Source organism: Ranitomeya imitator, chromosome 3, assembly GCF_032444005.1.
Source record: "Ranitomeya imitator isolate aRanImi1 chromosome 3, aRanImi1.pri, whole genome shotgun sequence".
NCBI classification, from domain to species: domain Eukaryota; kingdom Metazoa; phylum Chordata; class Amphibia; order Anura; family Dendrobatidae; genus Ranitomeya; species Ranitomeya imitator.
The window spans coordinates 835,630,315-835,653,716 of record NC_091284.1 but is presented as its reverse complement, the minus strand read 5'-3'; the positions used below and the strand labels follow the sequence as shown (position 1 = coordinate 835,653,716).

The 23,402-nt window shown below is 42.9% G+C and overlaps 1 protein-coding gene across 2 annotated transcripts in view; it reads left to right on the top strand.

The window, feature by feature from the left end:
- Window positions 1-2,029: 2,029 nt before the first annotated feature.
- The window catches only part of IL18BP (interleukin 18 binding protein), a 60,264-nt gene continuing 38,891 nt past the window's right edge, over window positions 2,030-23,402 (top strand). The window contains exon 1 of one of the 2 annotated variants that reach the window (XM_069760323.1): window positions 2,030-2,363. The gene's annotated coding sequence lies outside the window, so the exon portion shown is untranslated. Of the gene's footprint in view, window positions 2,364-12,108; window positions 12,830-23,402 lie in introns of those variants that run through there. The other variant, XM_069760322.1, reaches the window with a different exon arrangement.

Below are 23,402 nucleotides of genomic sequence, written 5' to 3'. Positions count from 1 at the left end.
CACGACAATCACCTGCCCATGGCAATCATCCGCCCACGGAATCACCCGCCCGCAGCAATCATCCGCCCATGGAATCGTCCGCCCATGGCAATCACCCGCCCACGACAATCACCCGCCCATGGAATCGTCCGCCCACATATTTACATGACTATATGGAGTTTAGAACACTGAATAGACTGTAACCGCAGCGGAGTATTTCAGGATTATGGGCCATACTCTACATTTCTCAATGGCCACAATGTGTCTAGAAGTGTCCATGTACGTATACAATTACTAAACCTGCACACATAAAAATAACACGTCATCAGAGCGAAGGGTGAATTATAATGCAGATTTCCAACGAAACCTTACACAAGACAGATTCACATGTGATGAGTGAGTGACCGAGGTTACAGGAAGTCACTGACTCCAAGAGGAGCAGAAAACCGATCACACACATCATCAGAGAGTGCAGCTCTGGAGGATAACACAGGACCAGTAATGTATGTACGCAGTGACTGCACCAGCAGAATAGTGACTGCAGCTCTGGGGTATAACACAGGATCAGTAATGTATGTACACAGTGACTGCACCAGCAGAATAGTGAGTGCAGCTCTGGGGTATAATACAGGATGTAACTCAGGATCAGCAATGTAATGTATGTACACAGTGACTGCACCAGCAGAATAGCGAGTGCAGCTCTGGGGTATAATACAGGATGTAACTCAGGATCAGTAATGTAATGTATGTACACAGTGACTGCACCAGCAGAATAGTGAGTGCAGCTCTGGAGTATAATACAAGATGTAACTCAGGATCAATAATGTAACGTATGTACACAGTGACTGCACCAGCAGAATAGTGAGTGCAGCTCTGGGGTATAATATAGGGTGTAACTCAGGATCAGTAATGTAATGTATGTACACAGTGACTGCACCAGCAGAATAGTGAGTGCAGCTCTGGGGAATAATACACAAGGTAACTCAGGATCAGTAATGTAATGTACGTACACAGTGACTGCACCAGCAGAATAGTGAGTGCAGCTCTGGGGAATAATACAGGATGTAACTCAGGATCAGTAATGTAATGTATGTGCACAGTGACTGCACCAGCAGAATAGAGAGTGCAGCTCTGGGGTATAATACAGGATGTAACTCAGGATCAGTAATGTAATGTATGTACACAGTGACTGCACCAGCAGAATAATGAGTGCAGCTCTGGAGTATAATACAGGATGTAACTCAGGATCTGTAATGTAATGTATGTACACAGTGACTGCACCAGCAGAATAATGAGTGCAGCTCTGGGGTATAATACAGGATGTAACTCAGGATCAGTAATGTAATGTATGTGCACAGTGACTGCACCAGCAGAATAGTGAGTGCAGCTCTGGGGTATAATACAGGATGTAACTCAGGATCAGTAATGTAACGTATGAGTGCAGCACCCCAGAGACCTGGTCGTTGCAGTATGGCGCTCTGCCGCTAAGGGGAGCAGCAGTACGTCTGATGGCACTGAAGGAGTTCTCCTGACCAGGTATCACCAGAACACATTACACTTCACACTCCGGCCACTAGGGGGAGAAAAAGGCTTTATTTATTGGGCCACTCCTCAGACTGGTAAAACTAGGGGCTGGGGAGGAAGTTAGTTAGAAGCTGACTGGGTTGGATTCAGGCAACATCCCGTGGCAGGGGGTGTTGCAGGGAGAAGGCACAGGGGGGCCCTTGTCGGGCGTGGGAACCTGGCAGGTGCCTAGCAAACAGAACAGAACGTTACGGAACCGCGCCTACACACCCCGCGGCGGTATCCTAAGAAAGAGACACAAAGGGAAGGATATTGTGGAACCGTGTAAACGAGATCAAGCACAAACGAGAGCCAGTAAGAGTCGTGCCGAGAGAGAGAGAGGGGCAACATCTTACTGAGGCGCGTAGTCGGTGGCAGGATCACCGTAGGAGTAACTGACTTCAGGCCTTACTTCAAACTCCGCCGGACAGTTAATTATAGGTTGGCTGTCTACCTTCTACACCTACGAAGACATAGGGGGCAACATTGGGAGAGGGGCGTCTGTAGGGTCCCGGAAGACCTCCAAGCCTTCCCGTCATACGGGTGGCGTCCTAGCCATAACATATCTGGGGGACGTTAGAAACTAGCAACATCTGGAACCAAAGAACAAGAGAGCTGTAGAGAACGAACGAACGAGAACAGCAGTTGTGAGGACTATTCCGAATGCTCAGCAGGGTAGGACTACAACACACAGGCGCTAGTGGTAGGCAATGATTTCCATGTGCCAAGGAAACTCTGGATGTGCCCATCGGACCGGCCGGTCTCTGAGAACCCTGTTAACTGTGCTCTGGATAGAGGATCTTGAAGCCTTCAGTAAAGAGGTAAAGAGACTGCAACCTTGTGTCCTCGTTATTGTCTGCACCTCACACCATCACCATCCGCCTTACTGGGAAGCCCTGGGGACACACTTCACCTGTGGGAAGGTATACCATCCAGTTGCCATTCCATCACCCCAGCGGACCCCAAGCAGCGTCGGTCACCCTGACCGAATACCACAGGTGGCGTCACGAACCCCTGACAGACTGCTTTACTGCGTTCATTGGACGCCCCTTAGCAGGGTCGCGGACCGGGTCTAGCCACCGTGACAGCCTCAGAACCAAACCAGAGAGGCCCGGTACCGAAACGCGTGGCCCTGTGTCTGTGGGCGATCCATGTACACGGTGACTGCACCAGCAGAATAGTGAGTGCAGCTCTGGGGAATAATACAGGAGGTAACTCAGGATCAGTAATGTAATGTATGTACACAGTGACTGCACCAGCAGAATAGCGAGTGCAGCTCTGGGGTATAATACAGGATGTAACTCAGGATCAGTAATGTAATGTATGTACACAGTGACTGCACCAGCAGAATAGTGAGTGCAGCTCTGGGGTATAATACAGGATGTAACTCAGGATCAGTAATGTAATGTATGTACACAGTGACTGCACCAGCAGAATAGTGAGTGCAGCTCTGGGGTATAATACAGGATGTAACTCAGGATCAGTAATGTAATGTATGTACACAGTGACTGCACCAGCAGAATAGCGAGTGCAGCTCTGGGGTATAATACAGGATGTAACTCAGGATCAGTAATGTAATGTATGTACACAGTGACTGCACCAGCAGAATAGTGAGTGCAGCTCTGGGGTATAATACAGGATGTAACTCAGGATCAGTAATGTAATGTATGTACACAGTGACTGCACCAGCAGAATAGTGAGTGCAGCTCTGGGGTATAATACAGGAGGTAACTCAGGATCAGTAATGTAATGTATGTACACAGTGACTGCACCAGCAGAATAGTGAGTGCAGCTCTGGAGTATAATACAGGAGGTAACTCAGGATCAGCAATGTAATGTATGTACACAGTGACTGCACCAGCAGAATAGTGAGTGCAGCTCTGGAGTATAATACAGGAGGTAACTCAGGATCAGTAATGTAATGTATGTACACAGTGACTGCACCAGCAGAATAGTGAGTGCAGCTCTGGGGTATAATACAGGATGTAACTCAGGATCAGTAATGTAATGTATCTGCACAGTGACTGCACCAGCAGAATAGTGAGTGCAGCTCTGGGGTATAATACAGGATGTAACTCAGGATCAGTAATGTAATGTATGTACACAGTGACTGCACCAGCAGAATAGTGGGTGCAGCTCTGGGGTATAATACAGGATGTAACTCAGGATCAGTAATGTATGTACACAGTGACTGCACCAGCAGAATAGTGAGTGTAGCTCTTGAGTATAATACAGGATGTAACTCAGGATCAGTAATGTAATGTATGTACACAGTGACTGCGCCAGCAGAATAGTGAGTGCAGCTCTGGGGAATAATACAGGATGTAACTCAAGATCAGTAATGTAATGTATGTACACAGTGACTGCACCAGCAGAATAGTGAGTGCAGCTCTGGGGTATAATTGTTAAAAATCGTTATTGAGCAAAAATATCTCATCAAGACTTAACCAGGTGCGTTATTCTTAAAATAAAAATGTCATGATATTCTGACGAAAGTATAGTGGTTTATTGAGTTATCCACCATCGCAACAAAAACATAAAAGGTAGATGAAACAATTACAAACAGAGTGTCCATGTGTAGATATCAGCGCTTCTCCTGTTACTCATCTTTCCCAAAGTCCTGAAAAGTCATCTGTCTGTGTGAAGTCTGAAGTCATCACGGCATGGAGTAGCTAACAGCTGTTGTTCCTCGTGTCTTGTCCCATGTCCATGGACAATGATGGTGAAGGAAGGGAGGTGACCGTCCCACGTGACAAAAGCCCCCCACCCCCTCCTAAGAGACGTTTATATATGCTCAACACTGATCACGTGTTCCCTGTATATGGCGTTAACTTATACTCTGAGCTACATACACAGAAATAGCTTTTGATAGTGTCAGCAAGAAACCATGTGCTCGGTACAGAATAAAAATAAGAATAATTAATGTTTAACAATTCCCCCTTTTGAGGGTGACAGACATTGATTGGAACCCTCAAATTAAAATATTAATAAAATCTTCTTTCTTCTTTGGCAAAATGATGTAATAAATAATATCAATAATAATATTGTTATATGTTCTCAATAATATAATGATATGTAAATTCATGTTATGGTAATTCATGTTATGGTAAGCCATGACTAATATTCATATAAAATATATATTATACTTCCCTATATCTACTTGAAGCATCTCAGGTCTGATGTCATCTGATGTCATCTGGTCTTCATCTTGGTTCTTCTTCTTGGTTCTTTCAAACAATCTTTAATATGTCTTTTGTAATAGATGATAGCATGTAGATATGTAGAGACCTTGTGTCATGTGTCAATCAAAGTCCATAAATTCAAATGTTGATAAGAAAACAAAGTTCATAGATGAAATGAAGCTTTAATATCTGTGCAGTGTCACCTTTAGAAACCTGGACTTACATTGGCTCGCCTTGGAAATCATCTGGAATCCTCATATCGTCCGCACTGGTCTTGGAACAGGTGTGACGTCTTTGGTCAGCACAGCAAGGGTTACATTGACTCTTCCTTGCCAAACATAGCACCATAAACAGTCCTTAGTGCACAGGACACATGTCAGGGTTGTAGCGTCCTGACAATTACCTGAGTGTTCACCAGCTTTCATGGAAGTCTTATAGGTGATAGGAAACCACTGGATCGTGATAAGAACGTAATAACACAGTTCATCTTTGATACTGTACTCAGTTGTCAGTGATGGATGCTGTAGTTGTGAGTGGTGACATGAATTGCATTTGACACAGTCTATTACTCAGAAATCATAGCATTGTTACCTTGTGGAACTTCTGGATAACGGCTTTTCTTCTTGCAACTTTTTAAGAATCAATTGAATTTAGAAAAATGTAAAGTCTTTATTAACGTATCTCCGGTATCTTGATTGAAGTCTTCATTCCCTATTCTATACCAAATCTGGTTATTTCCCTAACTTATAATATCACAGCGTACCATAGCAATCAATAATATCCATATAATTATTAAATTATATTAAAATGAAATTTATATTTAGAAAATAAAATAATAATAATAATAATAATAATAATAATAGATATATTATTTACCATATTCTTCATGTGATTGGACATTTTTATGTCGTAGGTGTAATTTCTTATTGAACCCATAGATGTCAGTGTGTCTTTTATGTAACAAGTGCTGATATTTATTATTAAAACTTTATTAATTTATGTTCAGTAAACCAATAATATGTAAGTATGTATAGTCATGAACCAAAATAAGAATATATATATATGAATAAATAAATGAATGAATGAATTGTTGTATTTAACTCAGGAATTGAAACATTTCTTATATAATGAAACCATATGATCATTATATTTGATAAAGCAATATGCTTGTAGACATTACTCTATTAAATATTGATTTTTCCTTGATGAGAAATAAGAATGAAAAATAAAAATTGAAAGAAAAGTGGAAAAAAATGAAAAATAAAAATGAGAATAAAAAATAAAAATAAGGCCTTTATATGTTGATGACAAATGCTGAGGTTATGTCTCAGTAACACATTCCCTTAATATTTTCCTCATGTAGATGTTGTCATAACCTTGGATCACCAAAATATTGAAATTATGCAGCTTTGCATATAATACCCTTCATTAGAGGAAAAAATGACTTTTATAATATTTATTGTTATTGTACCCAATAATACCTTATTAATATTTCTTCTTTATTAAAATGTGTGAAGAAGAGGTATTGATGAAATGTGATGATGTGATCAGGATCAAAAACACATTTCCCCCTTAATATCAAAAAATATTATTTTATGAAAAAATTAATTTGTAAAAACCCAAGTGAAAAATAATTATTTTTATAACTGTCATATCAACTTGTGCCATATATTTGTTTGAAGATGTATACTCATCTATGTAAATATAAAAAACACTGAAATATGAAAAAATTATCATTTGGAAAAATTATTCTAAATGTAGGTTTTCTAGAAAAATCATATTGATGTATTATTGTACTTATTAAATAATAATCACCAAAGAAATATATGTTGCATAATAATATTTAAATATATCTTAATATTCTAATAATTTAACTGAATCCTATTATTATTATTATTTTTTAAACACACAGTTGTTGGTTTTTTTTTCTGACATACCATAAATCATGAGGCCTCAGTCAAACTGTGCATCCACATTCCACATTCCACATTCCACGCTCTGGTCACTCTTACATCACATCTCATGTCAAATTCACTCAGCAGCTGCTCATATGTTCTCTCACCTGTCACATGTGACTCACATAGACGTTCACAATACATTTCACATACAAAGAATAAAAAACATGTATATTAACCCAAAATATTGTATCCTAATTATCAATCAATGCGCATTGTAATCTATTAAATTTAGTATTCTAATATTCCTTTGAATATTCCCCAAATATTATTTAACAGTATCAGTATGTTTTAAACTATAGAAAGGACTGGACTCATTTACAAGAAACTTGAGTTGAATGTTCTAACGCTATTTCGGTACAAGCCTGTAACTAAGACCCTTTGAATGTAAGGCTGAGGAAAATTCCTAAAATTAAAAAACAAGGCTATATGATATTCCTTAACTCACATATGTCACACCATGCAGTGGGAGGAAAAAAAAACACGTTTTAGATTATTACAGAAAGAAAATTTACATGTAGTACACACATTTTTAGGTTGTTAGATATATTATTTATTTTTAAGTGTTAAATATATAAAAATCATGCAGTTAATATAACTTCCTGTGTGAATAAGACATAAATTCATGAAACAGGTATTTTTTGTTCAATCCTCGCTTTGAAAGTAAAATTCTAAGGGAAAATAAAAGATAAAGGTTATTTTCATATTTATTTCAAAGCAAAATAATTTAGATATCTTATACATATGTATATATTTAATAAATGTATTTAATTGTAATTCTAAATATTTTTTACTGGAGTATATTTTAATTATTTCGCTATATATATAAAAATACAGTTAATATAATCTCTACTTATACAAATATGCTACAGTATTTACTGTATATTATATTAATATATGTAACTGCAGAATTATATTGAAATAGAATAATTACATTAATAAATAATACATTGTATAACTCATCATATAATATAATTACATATTTAGCCAATTCCTATCCCAAAATGTAACTCTCTGTCGATTATCTGAAATGCTGTATTTAGTAAGGTCAGTTTTAACCCTATGGACTCTTTGAAGAACTGCTGTGATAATGGAGTGTTCAGCTGAGCTCCCCCTGGGATACTCACCTGCTTCCGTCTGTCAGTCTCCGCCATCTTTAGAGACAGATCTGAGCCTTCAGATTTTAAATCTTTCAGAGAAATTTCTTTAATAGACTCCTGAATCTTTTCATACGGTTTGTAACAAATATGTAATTTTCTTCGTACTTCATAGATTTGATTTTGGATCAGATTTGAAGATTTTGATTTTGGCTTTTGATAAGATTGAATTCTGACTGGTTTCAAAAACTTAGTAAAATGTGTTTTCCTTTCAAGATTCTCGTGTTTTCTAGAAAAATCAAGGGATTGGGCGCATTCGTATAAAGAATTTTTCTGTGTAGCAATTGCACGAGATACAGGATTTAAGAATTTAAACTTGTTTACAAAACAATTTATCATGGATTGTTGATTCAAATTCGTACAGACCAATTTATAAATCCTTTCAAAAATGGACATGAATGTAAAAGTACATTCTTTCTGGCCAATCTTCAATTTTAGAAGAATATCAAGATCTGGATAATTTTCTTTCAATCCACAGAAAATCAAAATTCTTAATCTTTCTACATCAGTCATCTTTTCATACTCCTCATTCTGCATTTCTAATGAATATCTTCTCATAAAAGTTACTGGCAGCCAAATTTTAAACAAATTATTTTTCTCCTGATTAGTCAAATCAAACTTATCAGCAAAACTTTCAAATATCTCTGAATTTCTGCACACATGGATTTTGTCATCATATGCAGGAATGATTTTGCATAATTTTAGCAGGATTTTCCTAGATTTAAGTTGGAGTTGGGCCTCTGAGTCGTCTATTTTTAGTGGCCCTTGTACATCTGTCCCTCGTAGATCATCTTTGTCAATTGTCATGTCTCCTTCACTTCCTCCATCTTGTTTTTCATCTTGTGTCACAAAGTCAATGTCACTTTGGGTGGTCATCGTCATCACAGATACGTGCGTCACATCTTTCTCACTCTTCTCATTACAGTCAATCTTGGGAACATCATTCGTTTCCTTAGAAATTCTTTCTACACTGTCTTTTTTGGACTTCTCTGTCACAAACTCGTTAAATACATAAACCATATGTAAAATATTTTTAAGTTGCTCTTTTTCTTTTTTCTTAAACATTAGCTTAGAATCTAAATTCAAATTCGCAGTTCTGCATTCTGCAAATAAATTAGACCAAAATATTTCTAAGCTAGATCCGTACAAACTTACAAATTCTATCTGACTTGATTTAGAATATGAATTTATCAAATCCATTTGTCTTACCTTGAAATCTCAGCTTGTAATCCCTTTGCTTTTACAACGCTGGGCTCCGGACTTCAGCACGGCTATTTTTAGCACATCTATCTTCAGCACTACCAGTGCTTGCTGTCAATCCGTACAACACCTGTTAGTCTCCGTCATTCGTAGGTTCTTGTGAGATCTTTGTGACTTGAAATTTTGAAGTGGAATTCCTGAATACTTGCACAATCTAGCGGAACTCTTCTGTCTTCCCCCGTGTGCAAGAAGAAGGAAATTCACGCAAAAATAGCACAAAAAATCAAAACTGGCTGGCTAGGCCAAATGTTAAAAATCGTTATTGAGCAAAAATATCTCATCAAGACTTAACCAGGTGCGTTATTCTTAAAATAAAAATGTCATGATATTCTGACGAAAGTATAGTGGTTTATTGAGTTATCCACCATCGCAACAAAAACATAAAAGGTAGATGAAACAATTACAAACAGAGTGTCCATGTGTAGATATCAGCGCTTCTCCTGTTACTCATCTTTCCCAAAGTCCTGAAAAGTCATCTGTCTGTGTGAAGTCTGAAGTCATCACGGCATGGAGTAGCTAACAGCTGTTGTTCCTCGTGTCTTGTCCCATGTCCATGGACAATGATGGTGAAGGAAGGGAGGTGACCGTCCCACGTGACAAAAGCCCCCCACCCCCTCCTAAGAGACGTTTATATATGCTCAACACTGATCACGTGTTCCCTGTATATGGCGTTAACTTATACTCTGAGCTACATACACAGAAATAGCTTTGGATAATGTCAGCAAGAAACCATGTGCTCGGTACAGAATAAAAATAAGAATAATTAATGTTTAACAATAATATAGGGTGTAACTCAGGATATGTAATGTATGTATACAGTGACTGCACCAGCAGAATAGTGAGTGCAGCTCTGGGGAATAATACAGGATGTAACTCACGATCAGTAATGTAATGTAATGTATGTACACAGTGACTGCACCAGCAGAATAGTGAGTGCAGCTCTGGAGTATAATACAGGATGTAACTCAGGATCAATAATGTAACGTATCTACACAGTGACTGCACCAGCAGAATAGTGAGTGCAGCTCTGGGGTATAATATAGGGTGTAACTCAGGATCAGTAATGTAATGTATGTACACAGTGACTGCACCAGCAGAATAGTGAGTGCAGCTCTGGGGAATAATACACGAGGTAACTCAGGATCAGTAATGTAATGTATGTACACAGTGACTGCACCAGCAGAATAGTGAGTGCAGCTCTGGAGTATAATACAGGATGTAACTCAGGATCAGTAATGTAATGTATGTACACAGTGACTGCACCAGCAGAATAGTGAGTGCAGCTCTGGGGAATAATACAGGATGTAACTCAAGATCAGTAATATAATGTATGTACACAGTGACTGCACCAGCAGAATAGTGAGTGCAGCTCTGGGGTATAATATAGGGTGTAACTCAGGATATGTAATGTATGTATACAGTGACTGCACCAGCAGAATAGTGAGTGCAGCTCTGGGGAATAATACAGGATGTAACTCAGGATCAGTAATGTAATGTATGTACACAGTGACTGCACCAGCAGAATAGTGAGTGCAGCTCTGGAGTATAATATAGGATGTAACTCAGGATCAGTAATGTAATGTATGTACACAGTGACTGCACCAGCAGAATAGTGAGTGCAGCTCTGGAGTATAATACAGGAGGTAACTCAGGATCAGTAATGTAATGTATGTACACAGTGACTGCACCAGCAGAATAGTGAGTGCAGCTCTGGGGTATAATACAGGATGTAACTCAGGATCAGTAATGTAATGTATGTGCACAGTGACTGCACCAGCAGAATAGTGAGTGCAGCTCTGGGGTATAATACAGGATGTAACTCAGGATCAGTAATGTAATGTATGTACACAGTGACTGCACCAGCAGAATAGTGGGTTCAGCTCTGGGGTATAATACAGGATGTAACTCAGGATCAGTAATGTATGTACACAGTGACTGCACCAGCAGAATAGTGAGTGTAGCTCTTGAGTATAATACAGGATGTAACTCAGGATCAGTAATGTAATGTATGTACACAGTGACTGCGCCAGCAGAATAGTGAGTGCAGCTCTGGGGAATAATACAGGATGTAACTCAAGATCAGTAATGTAATGTATGTACACAGTGACTGCACCAGCAGAATAGTGAGTGCAGCTCTGGGGTATAATATAGGGTGTAACTCAGGATATGTAATGTATGTATACAGTGACTGCACCAGCAGAATAGTGAGTGCAGCTCTGGGGAATAATACAGGATGTAACTCACGATCAGTAATGTAATGTAATGTATGTACACAGTGACTGCACCAGCAGAATAGTGAGTGCAGCTCTGGAGTATAATACAGGATGTAACTCAGGATCAATAATGTAACGTATCTACACAGTGACTGCACCAGCAGAATAGTGAGTGCAGCTCTGGGGAATAATACAGGATGTAACTCAAGATCAGTAATATAATGTATGTACACAGTGACTGCACCAGCAGAATAGTGAGTGCAGCTCTGGGGTATAATATAGGGTGTAACTCAGGATATGTAATGTATGTACACAGTGACTGCACCAGCAGAATAGTGAGTGCAGCTCTGGGGTATAATATAGGGTGTAACTCAGGATCAGTAATGTTATGTATGTACACAGTGACTGCACCAGCAGAATAGTGAGTGCAGCTCTGGGGAATAATACACGAGGTAACTCAGGATCAGTAATGTAATGTATGTACACAGTGACTGCACCAGCAGAATAGTGAGTGCAGCTCTGGGGAATAATACAGGAGGTAACTCAGGATCAGTAATGTAACGTATGAGTGCAGCACCCCAGAGACCTGGTCGTTGCAGTATGATGCTCTGCCGCTAAGGGGAGCAGCGGTACGTCTGATGGCACTGAAGGAGTTCTCCTGACCAGGTATCACCAGAACACATTACACTTCACACTCCGGCCACTAGGGGGAGAAAAAGGCTTTATTTATTGGGCCACTCCTCAGACTGGTAAAACTAGGGGCTGGGGAGGAAGTTAGTTAGAAGCTGACTGGGTTGGATTCAGGCAACATCCCGTGGCAGGGGGTGTTGCAGGGAGAAGGCACAGGGGGGCCCTTGTCGGGCGTGGGAACCTGGCAGGTGCCTAGCAAACAGAACAGAACGTTACGGAACCGCGCCTACACACCCCGCGGCGGTATCCTAAGAAAGAGACACAAAGGGAAGGATATTGTGGAACCGTGTAAACGAGATCAAGCACAAACGAGAGCCAGTAAGAGTCGTGCCGAGAGAGAGAGAGGGGCAACATCTTACTGAGGCGCGTAGTCGGTGGCCGGATCACCGTAGGAGTAACTGACTTCAGGCCTTACTTCAAACTCCGCCGGACAGTTAATTATAGGTTGGCTGTCTACCTTCTACACCTACGAAGACATAGGGGGCAACATTGGGAGAGGGGCGTCTGTAGGGTCCCGGAAGACCTCCAAGCCTTCCCGTCATACGGGTGGCGTCCTAGCCATAACATATCTGGGGGACGTTAGAAACTAGCAACATCTGGAACCAAAGAACGAGAGAGATAGAGAAAGCTGTAGAGAACGAACAAGAACAGCAGTTGTGAGGACTATTCCGAATGCTCAGCAGGGTAGGACTACAACACACAGGCGCTAGTGGTAGGCAACGATTTCCATCTGCCAAGGAAACTCTGGATGTGCCCATCGGACCGGCCGGTCTCTGAGAACCCTGTTAACTGTGCTCTGGATAGAGGATCCTGAAGCCTTCAGTAAAGAGGTAAAGAGACTGCAACCTTGTGTCCTCGTTATTGTCTGCACCTCACACCATCACCATCCGCCTTACTGGGAAGCCCTGGGGACATACTTCACCTGTGGGAAGGTATACCATCCAGCTGCCATTCCATCACCCCAGCGGACCCCACAGCAGCGTCGGTCACCCTGACCGAATACCACAGGTGGTGTCACGAACCCCTGACAGACTGCTTTACTGCGTTCATTGGACGCCCCTTAGCAGGGTCGCGGACCGGGTCTAGCCACCGTGACAGCCTCAGAACCAAACCAGAGAGGCCCGGTGCCGAAACGCGTGGCCCTGTGTCTGGGGGCGATCCATGTACACGGTGACTGCACCAGCAGAATAGTGAGTGCAGCTCTGGGGAATAATACAGGATGTAACTCAGGATCAGTAATGTAATGTATGTACACAGTGACTGCACCAGCAGAATAGCGAGTGCAGCTCTGGGGTATAATACAGGATGTAACTCAGGATCAGTAATGTAATGTATGTACACAGTGACTGCACCAGCAGAATAGTGAGTGCAGCTCTGGGGTATAATACAGGATGTAACTCAGGATCAGTAATGTAATATATGTACACAGTGACTGCACCAGTAGAATAGTGAGTGCAGCTCTGGAGTATAATACAGGATAAGTGCAGTAATGTTTATTATCCCGCACCATTTGCTCTATACCATGGTTCCTTTTGCAGCCATGATTCATACTTTTTGGAGAACGTCTTGTGTCACACACTGTTTCGCGTTCCTGTCACCTCCTTCCGTCTCGCCACCTTCCTTCGGTCACTCTTCCTGAGCTCACTGTGGTGGCTGTGACCGGATTCCTGTGCTGAGTAATAACGGTCATGAGACGGTGCTGGGAAATCGACCTTTGATCAGAGAGCGGCCGGTGTCACACGGAGGAGCCGCTGGCATCTGATGTCATCGTTGTCACACTGTCTTGGTTTTGCTCGGCAGTAATAATAAGAGCAGGATTTCTGCCTGGAAAAAGCTACAAAAACCCGTCCAGTCTGCAATGTGGGGACGTCATATATTGTGCAACGGAGTAAGGAGAAAATACAAAGGACGTCACGAAATAATAGAAAATGAGGCGAGAAATGAACATTGTGTCCCCGACCAAAACATCAACTAAAAGGAATGGAGGAAACACAGACGTGACTCTCACTCCGAGTACAGGAGCGGCCAGGAAATAGAGACGTGTACCGAACCCAGAACAGAGGGAAACGTAGAGATAAGTCCCGGAGCGAAGGAGGAAATCCCCGACATTAACTGGAAATCATCATCAGAGCAAGAAGAGAAAGAGAAACTGCAACATCATCCAGAGAATGAACACAAAGTCACCGCACTAATCCCCATGTTACAGGTCACATACAGAATAAACCTCCAGAAACAGCGAGTGCAAACATCACTGACTGCGACTTATATCTTCTATTATACCCCAGAGCTGCACTCACTATTCTGCTGGTGCAGTCACTGTGTACATACATTACATTACTGATCCTGAGTTACACCCTGTATTATACCCCAGAGCTGCACTCACTATTCTGCTGGTGCAGTCACTGTGTACATACATTACATTACTGATCCTGAGTTACATCCTGTATTCTACTCCAGAGCTGCACTCACTATTCTGCTGGTGTGGTCACTGTGTACATACATTACATTACTGATCCTGAGTTACCTCCTGTATTATACTCCAGAGCTGCACTCACTATTCTGCTGGTGCAGTCACTGTGTACATACATTACATTACTGATCCTGAGTTACATCCTGTATTATACTCCAGAGCTGCACTCACTATTCTGCTGGTGCAGTCACTGTGTACATACATTACATTACTGATCCTGAGTTACCTCCTGTATTATACCACAGAGCTGCACTCACTATTCTGCTGGTGCAGTCACTGTGTACATACATTACATTACTGATCCTGAGTTACATCCTGTATTATACTCCAGAGCTGCACTCACTATTCTGCTGGTGTGGTCACTGTGTACATACATTACATTACTGATCCTGAGTTACCTCCTGTATTATACTCCAGAGCTGCACTCACTATTCTGCTGGTGCAGTCACTGTGTACATACATTACATTACTGATCCTGAGTTACATCCTGTATTTTTACCCCAGAGCTGCACTCGCTATTCTGCTGGTGCAGTCACTGTGTACATACATTATATTACTGATCCTGAGTTACCTCCTGCATTGTACTCCAGAGCTGCACTCAATATTCTGCTGGTGCAGTCACTGTGTACATACATTACATTACTGATTCAGTTACATCCTGTATTATACTCCAGAGCTGCACTCACTATTCTGCTGGTGCAGTCACTGTGTACATACATTACATTACTGATCCTGAGTTACATCCTGTATTATACCCCAGAGCTGCACTCACTATTCTGCTGGTGCAGTAACTGTGTACATACATTACATTACTGATCCTGAGTTACTTCCTGTATTATACTCCAGAGCTGCACTCGCTATTCCGCTGGTGCAGTCACTGTGTACATACATTACATTACTGATCCTGAGTTACATCCTGTATTATACTCCAGAGCTGCACTCACTATTCTGCTGGTGCAGTCACTGTGTACATACATTAGTGATCCTGAGTTACATCCTGTATTATACTCCAGAGCTGCACTCACTATTCTGCTGGTGCAGTCACTGTGTACATACATTACATTACTGATCCTGAGTTACATCCTGTATTATCCCCCAGAGCTGCACTCACTATTCTGCTGGTGCAGTCACTGTGTACACACATTACATTACTGATCCTGAGTTACATCCTGTATTATACTCCAGAGCTGCACTCACTATTCTGCTGGTGCAGTCACTGTGTACATACATTAGTGATCCTGAGTTACATCCTGTATTATACTCCAGAGCTGCACTCACTATTCTGCTGGTGCAGTCACTGTGTACATACATTACATTACTGATCCTGAGTTACATCCTGTATTATACTCCAGAGCTGCACTCACTATTCTGCTGGTGCAGTCACTGTGTACATACATTACATTACTGATCCTGAGTTACATCCTGTATTATCCCCCAGAGCTGCACTCACTATTCTGCTGGTGCAGTCACTGTGTACACACATTACATTACTGATCCTGAGTTACATCCTGTATTATACTCCAGAGCTGCACTCAGTATTCTGCTGGTGCAGTCACTGTGTACATACATTACATTACTGATTCTGACTTACATCCTGTATTATACTCCAGAGCTGCACTCACTATTCTGCTGGTGCAGTCACTGTGTACATACATTACATTACTGATTCTGAGTTACATCCTATATTATACTCCAGAGCTGCAGTCACTATTCTGCTGGTGCAGTCACTGTGTACATACATTACATTACTGATCCTGAGTTACATCCTGTATTATACTCCAGAGCTGCACTCACTATTCTGCTGGTGCAGTCACTGTGTACATACATTACTGATCCTGAGTTACATCCTGTATTATACTCCAGAGCTGCACTCACTATTCTGCTGGTGCAGTCACTGTGTACATACATTACATTACTGATCCTGATTTACATCAGGTATTATACTCCAGAGCTGCACTCACTATTCTGCTGTAACAGTAGGGACCATTGATGTGGACGATCCTGCGAGGTCTCCCTGCATCATCCACGCACATCGCTGCTCTGACCTACACATTGTAGCAGACCCTCAGCTGTGTGAGCAGGACAAGACTCTCCTGTGCATTCTGCTTGGTGGTCTTGTCGGGGGCCCCTCTTTGCTCTGGGGTGCCGGGTGCGGTTTTCGTGGTCTCCCTCCCGCTGGTTGTTTCCCGTAGGACGTCTCTGCCGCCCGCGCTCTTCTGGAATGTAAACAAGAAAAATAAATATTTGCTGCGATGTCTTCAGTCCCCGGAAGAAAAATGTCGTCATTTATGGGAAAAATAACTGAAGCATTTCAGAAAGACAGAAGGAGGCGAATTCCGGGGGTCCGGGGTGAATTCTCTGCGCCCCTTACATCTCCGCAACCTTCATACAAACATTAGAAATTTGAATTTTTGGAGCAAAACAAATAATACTTGTGGATTTCACAAAATATTTCTGCACTGATGACAACGGGCAAATCTGCTGCAGAGATGTGATCTGATCCACGACCGACCTCCGATACATCCAGCGGGAATGTTAGGGGACCTGGTGGTGCACATAGCAATGAGGGAAAGGCCCCTCCAGCAGCTGCGGGACCCCACCGCACTCCGTGAGGACGGCATCGTGACCTCTTTCTCATCACTGAAGGGCATTTTACTTTCTTGTTTGCATTCTCCCAATCCATTCAGTAGCACATCTCAACTCCTCAATTAGGCAGCACGTCTCCCTCTGTAGTACCACATTTCACCCCACCCATTCAGCAGCACATTTTCCTCTGCAGCAGTACATCTCCCTCTGTAGCAGCACATCTTCTTCCACCCATTCAGCAGCACATCTCCCCTTGTAGCAGCACATCTCCCTCTGTAGCAGCACATCTCCCCCTGTAGCAGCACATCTCCCTCTGTAGCATCACATCTCCCCCTGTAGCAGCACATCTCCCCCTGTAGCAGCACATCTCCTTCCACCCATTCAGCAGCACATCTCCCCTTGTAGCAGCACATCTCCCTCTGTAGCAGCACATCTCCCCCTGTAGCAGCACATCTCCCTCTGTAGCAGCACATCTCCCCCTGTAGCAGCACATCTCCCTCTGTAGCAGCACATCTCCCTCTGTAGCATCACATCTCCCCCTGTAGCAGCACATCTCCCCCTGTAGCAGCACATCTCCCTCTGTAGCATCACATCTCCCCCTGTAGCAGCACATCTCCCCCTGTAGCAGCACATCTCCCTCTGTAGCATCACATCTCCCCCTGTAGCATCACATCTCACCCCTTCCATTCAGTAGCACATCTCCCTCTGTAGCAGCACATCTCATCCCTTCCATTCAGCAGCACATCTCCCTCTGTAGCAGCACATCTCACCCCTTCCATTCAGCAGCACATCTCTCTCTGTAGTGGCACATCTTACTGTCATGGTTCATGGGGAGGATACCTTTGTTATCCCCACCACTCACACCAATTTGTCATGAACCGGGATTGTTTGGTTGCCCCTGGTTCTTTCTGAAGGAGATTTATCTATATCCCACTTCCCAGTTCCGATTTGGAACTTGCAGCTCTCTGGCGCCCACCTTACCCTCAGGTCAGTCAGGGTACTGCACCAAGGATAATTAGTCGCCAGAAAGGCTGCCTTACTTTGTACTGGCTAATAGGTACACTGCAGCGAGGGCGATATAACTACTCCCACTCAGGCGGGAACAATAATTATCAACGCCGCCATCGCTACAAAGCCTCCCAAATGCACAGGACAAATTCCGCTGCCACCAGCTCCAATTTTGTAATTATTAACGGGTCCAGACTCCAGAGCCAACCCAGAATAGTAGCGTAAGGAGAGACAAAGCTAGTAATTTTATATTTTACTCCAAAAAAGGTAGGCAGTGTTTACAGAAGTATAAAAAGATATTATAAAGAAGACAAGTATTGTATGTACAGTACAATTACAAACAAAATGGGTTTAACCCCTTAGCGACCGCCGATACGCCTTTTAACGGCGGCCGCTAAGGGTACTTAAACCACAGCGCCGTTAATTAACGGCGCTGTGGAAAAAGTGTATAGCGCCCCCCACAGGCCGATTTTCTCCGGGGTCTCGGCTGCCGAGGGTAGCCGAGACCCCAGAGAACATGATTCGGGGGGTTTTTAACCCTCCCCGCATTTGCGATCGCCGGTAATTAACCGTTTACCGGCGATCGCAAAAAAAAAAAAAAAAAAAAGCGATCTCTTTTTAATTTCTCTGTCCTCCGATGTGATCGCACATCGGAGGACAGAGAAAAGGGGTCCCAGGTGGCCCCCCAATACTCACCTAGCTCCCCCGATGCTCCTCGTGTCTCCCGGTGGGCGCCGCCATCTTCAAAATGGCGGGCGCATGCGCAGTGCGCCCGCCGGCCGGCACCGGGAGAATCTTTGGGGTCTCGGCTGCCTGGGGTAGCCGAGACCCCAAAGAGCATGATCGGGGGTCGGTTTTAGCGACCCCTGTTTTGCGATCGCCGGTAATTAACTGTTTACCGGCGACCGCAAAAAAAAAAAAGAAAAAAAAAAGTAAAGTGTAATTCTCTGTCCTCTGATGTGATCGCACATCAGAGGACAGAGAAATAGGGGGATTCGGGGACCCTAGCATACTCACCTAGGTCCCTGGATCCTCTTGCTGCTCCTCCTGGCCGCCGGCAGAAGAACATGGCGGACGCATGCCCAGTGCACCCGCCATCTGTCTCCATCTGCCGGCCGGCAGGAGAACAGCGGTTAGGGCTAAAATTAGGGTTAGGGGTAGGGTTAGGGGTAGGGTTAGGGTTAGGGGTAGGGGTAGGGTTAGGGGTAGGGTTAGGGGTAGGGTTAGGGGTAGGGTTAGGGTTAGGGTAGGGTTAGGGTTAGGGTTAGGTTAGGGGTAGGGTTAGGGGTAGGGTTAGGGGTAGGGGTAGGGTTAGGGTAGGGGTAGGGTTAGGGCTAGGGTTAGGTTAGGGGTAGGGTTACGGCTAGGGTTAGGTTAGGGGTAGGGTTAGGTTAGGGTTAGGGGTAGGGTTACGGCTAGGGTTAGGTTAGGGGTAGGGTTAGGTTAGGGGTAGGGTTAGGGGTAGGGTTAGGTTAGGGGTAGGGTTAGGTTAGGGGTAGGGGTAGGGTTAGGGGTAGGGTTAGGGCTAGGGTTGGGGCTAAATTTAGGGTTAGGGTTGGGGCTAAATTTAGGGTTAGGGTTGGGGCTAAATTTAGGGTTAGGCTTCTTTCACACTTACGTCGGTACGGGGCCGTCGCAATGCGTCGGCCCGACATACCGACGCACGTTGTGAAAATTGTGCACAACGTGGGCAGCAGCTGTAGTTTTTCAACGCATCCGCTGCCCAATCTATGTCCTGGGGAGGAGGGGGCGGAGTTACGGCCATGCATGCGCGGTCAGAAATGGCGGATGCGACGTACAAAAAAACGTTTCATTGAACGTTTTTTTGTGCCGACGCTCCGCCAAAACACAACTGATCCAGTGCACGACGGACGCGACGTGTGGCCATCCGTCACGATCCGTCGGCAATACTATGGGCAAAAAACGCATCTTGCGGGCACATTTGCAGGATCCGTTTCTTGTCCAAAACGACAGATTGCGACGGAATGCCAAACAACGCAAGTGTGAAAGTAGCCTTAGGGCTAGGGTTAGGGTTGGGGCTAAAGTTAGGGCTAGGGTTGGGGCTAAAGTTAGGGTTAGAGCTGGGATTAGGTTTAGGGTTTGGATTAGGGTTGGTATTAGGGTTAGGGTTGGCATTAGGGTTACGCTTGGGATTAGGGTTAGGTTTGGGATTAGGGTTAAGGTTAGGGTTGTGATTAGGGGTGTATTGGGATTAGGGTTAGGTTTGAGGTTAGGGTTGAGATTAGGATTAGGGGTGTGTTGGATTTAGGGTTTTGATTAGGGTTATGGTTAGGGTTGACATTAGGGTTGTTTTGGGGTAAGGGTTGTGATTATGGTTAGGGTTAGTGATTAGGATTATGGATCAGGTTGGGATTAGGGTTAGGGGTTGGAGCTAGAATTGGGGGGTTTCCACTGTTTAGGTACATCAGGGGGTCTCCAAACACGACAGCCAATTTTGCGCTCAAAAAGTCAAATGGTGCTCCCTCCCTTCTGAGCTCTGCCGTGCGCCCAAACAGTGGGTTACCCCCACATATGGGGCATCAGCGTACTCGGGATAAATTGGACAACAACTTCTGGGGTCCAATTTCTCTTGTTACCCTTGTGAAAATAAAAACTTGGGGGCTACAAAATCTTTTTTGTGAAAAAAAAAAATATTTTTTATTTTCACGACTCTGCATTCTAAACTTCTGTGAAGCACTTGGGCATTCAAAGTTCTCACCACACATCTAGATAAGTTCCTTGGGGGGTCTAGTTTCCAAAATGGGGTCACTTGTGGGGGGTTACTACAGTTTAGGTATATCAGGGGCTCTGCAATCGCAACATAATGCCCACAGACCATTCTATCAAAGTCTGCATTCCAAAAAGGCGCTCCTTCCCTTCCGAGCTCTGCCGTGCGCCCAAACAGTGGTTTACCCCCACATATGGCACATCAGCGTACTCGGGATAAATTGGACAACAACTATTGCAGTCCAATTTCTCCTGTTACCCTTGTGAAAATAAAAACTTGGGGGCTACAAAATCTTTTTTGTGAAAAAAAAATATTTTTTATTTTCACGACTCTGCATTCTAAACTTCTGTGAAGCACTTGGGCATTCAAAGTTCTCACCACACATCTAGATAAGTTCCTTGGGGGTCTAGTTTCCAAAATGGGGTCACTTGTGGAGGGTTTCTACTGGTTAGGTACATCAGGGGCTCTGCAAATGCAACATAATACCCGCAGACCATTCTATCAAAGTCTGCATTCCAAAACGGCGCTCCTTCCTTCCGAGCTCTGCCGTGCGCCCAAACAGTGGTTTACCCCCACATATGGGGTACCAGCATACTCAAGACAAATTGGACAACAACTTTTGGGGTCCAATTTCTCTTGTTACCCTTGTAAAAATAAAAACTTGGGGGCTACAATATCTTTTTTGTGGAAAAAAAAAATATTTTTTATTTTCACGGCTCTGCATTATAAACTTCTGTGAAGCACTTGGGCATTCAAGGTTCTCACCACACATCTAGATAAGTTCCATGGGGGGTCTAGTTTCCAAAATGGGGTCACTTGTGGGGGATTTCTACTGTTTAGGCACATCAGAGGCTCTCCAAACGCGACATGGCGTCCGATCTCAATTCCAGCCAATTCTACATTGAAAAAGTAAAACGGCACTCCTTCTCTTCCAAGCTCTGCGGTGCGCCCTAACAGTGGTTTACCCCCACATATTGGGTATCAGCGTACTCAGGAGAAATTGCACAACAACTTTTGTGGTCTAATTTCTCCTGTTACCCTTGTGAAAATAAAAATTTGTGGGCAAAAAGATCATTTTTGTAGAAAAAATGCGATTTTTTTTTTTCACGGCTCTACGTTATAAACTTCTGTGAAGCACATGGGGGTTCAAAGTGCTCGCCACACATCTAGATAAGTTCCTTAAGGGGTCTAGTTTCCAAAATGGTGTCACTTGTGGGGGGTTTCCACTGTTTAGGCACATCAGGGGCTCTCCAAACGCGACATGGCGTCCAATCTCAATTCCAGCCAATTCTACATTGAAAAAGTAAAACGGCGCTCCTTCACTTCCAAGCTCTGCGGTGCGCCCAAACAGTAGTTTACCCTCACATATGGGGTATCGACGTATTCAGGAGAAATCGCACAACAACTTTTGTGGTCTAATTTCTCCTGTTACCCTTGTGAAAATAAGAATTTGTGGGCAAAAAGATCATTTTTGTGTAAACAAAAGCGATTTTTTTATTTTCACGCCTCTACGTTATAAACTTCTGTGAAGCACTTGGGGGTTCAAAGTGCTCACCACACATCTAGATAAGTTTCTTAAGGGGTCTAGTTTCCAAAATGGTGTCACTTGTGGGGGGTTTCCACTGTTTAGGCACATCAGGGGCTCTCCAAACGCGACATGGCATCCAATCTCAATTCCAGCCAATTCAACATTGAAAAAGTAAAACGGCGCTCCTTCACTTCTAAGTTCTGCGGTGCGCCCTAACAGTGGTTTACCCCCACATATGGGGTATTGGAGTATTCAGGAGAAATTGCATAACAAAATTTATGGTTACATTTCTGTTTTTACACTTGTGAAAATAAAAAAAATGGTTCTGAATTAAGATGTTTGCAAAAAAAAGTTAAATGTTCATTTTTTCCTTCCACATTGTTTCAGTTCCTGTGAAGCACGTAAAGGGTTAATAAACTTCTTGAATGTGGTTTTGAGAACCTTGAGGGGTGTAGTTTTTAGAATGGTGTCACACTTCATTATTTTCTATCATATAGACCCCTCAAAATGACTTCAAATGTGATGTGGTCCCTAAAAAAAAATGGTGTTGTAAAAATGAGAAATTGCTGGTCAACTTTTAACCCTTATAACTCCCTAACAAAAAAAAATTTTGTTTCCAAAATTGTGCTGATGTAAAGTAGACATGTGGGAAATGTTATTTATTAACTATTTTTCGTGACAGATCTCTCTGATTTAAGGGCATAAAAATACAAAGTTTGAAAATTGCAAAATTTTAAAAATGTTCGCCATATTTCCGTTTTTTTCATAAATAATCGCAAGTAATATCGAAGAAATGTTACCACTAACATGAAGTACAATATGTCACGAAAAAACAATCTCAGAATCAGCGGGATCCGTTGAAGCGTTCCAGAGTTATAACCTCATAAAGTGACAGTGGTCAGAATTGCAAAAATTGGCTCGGTCATTAAGTACCAAATTGGCTCTGTCACTAAGGGGTTAAAGTTGAAAAAAAACCACTTACATTTCGTTCAGATTATTTCATCTCCTGGCTGACCATGTGCTCAGGGGACACATCAAGATGCATATCACACATCTGTATAGCAGCTAGACATCAAACAAAAG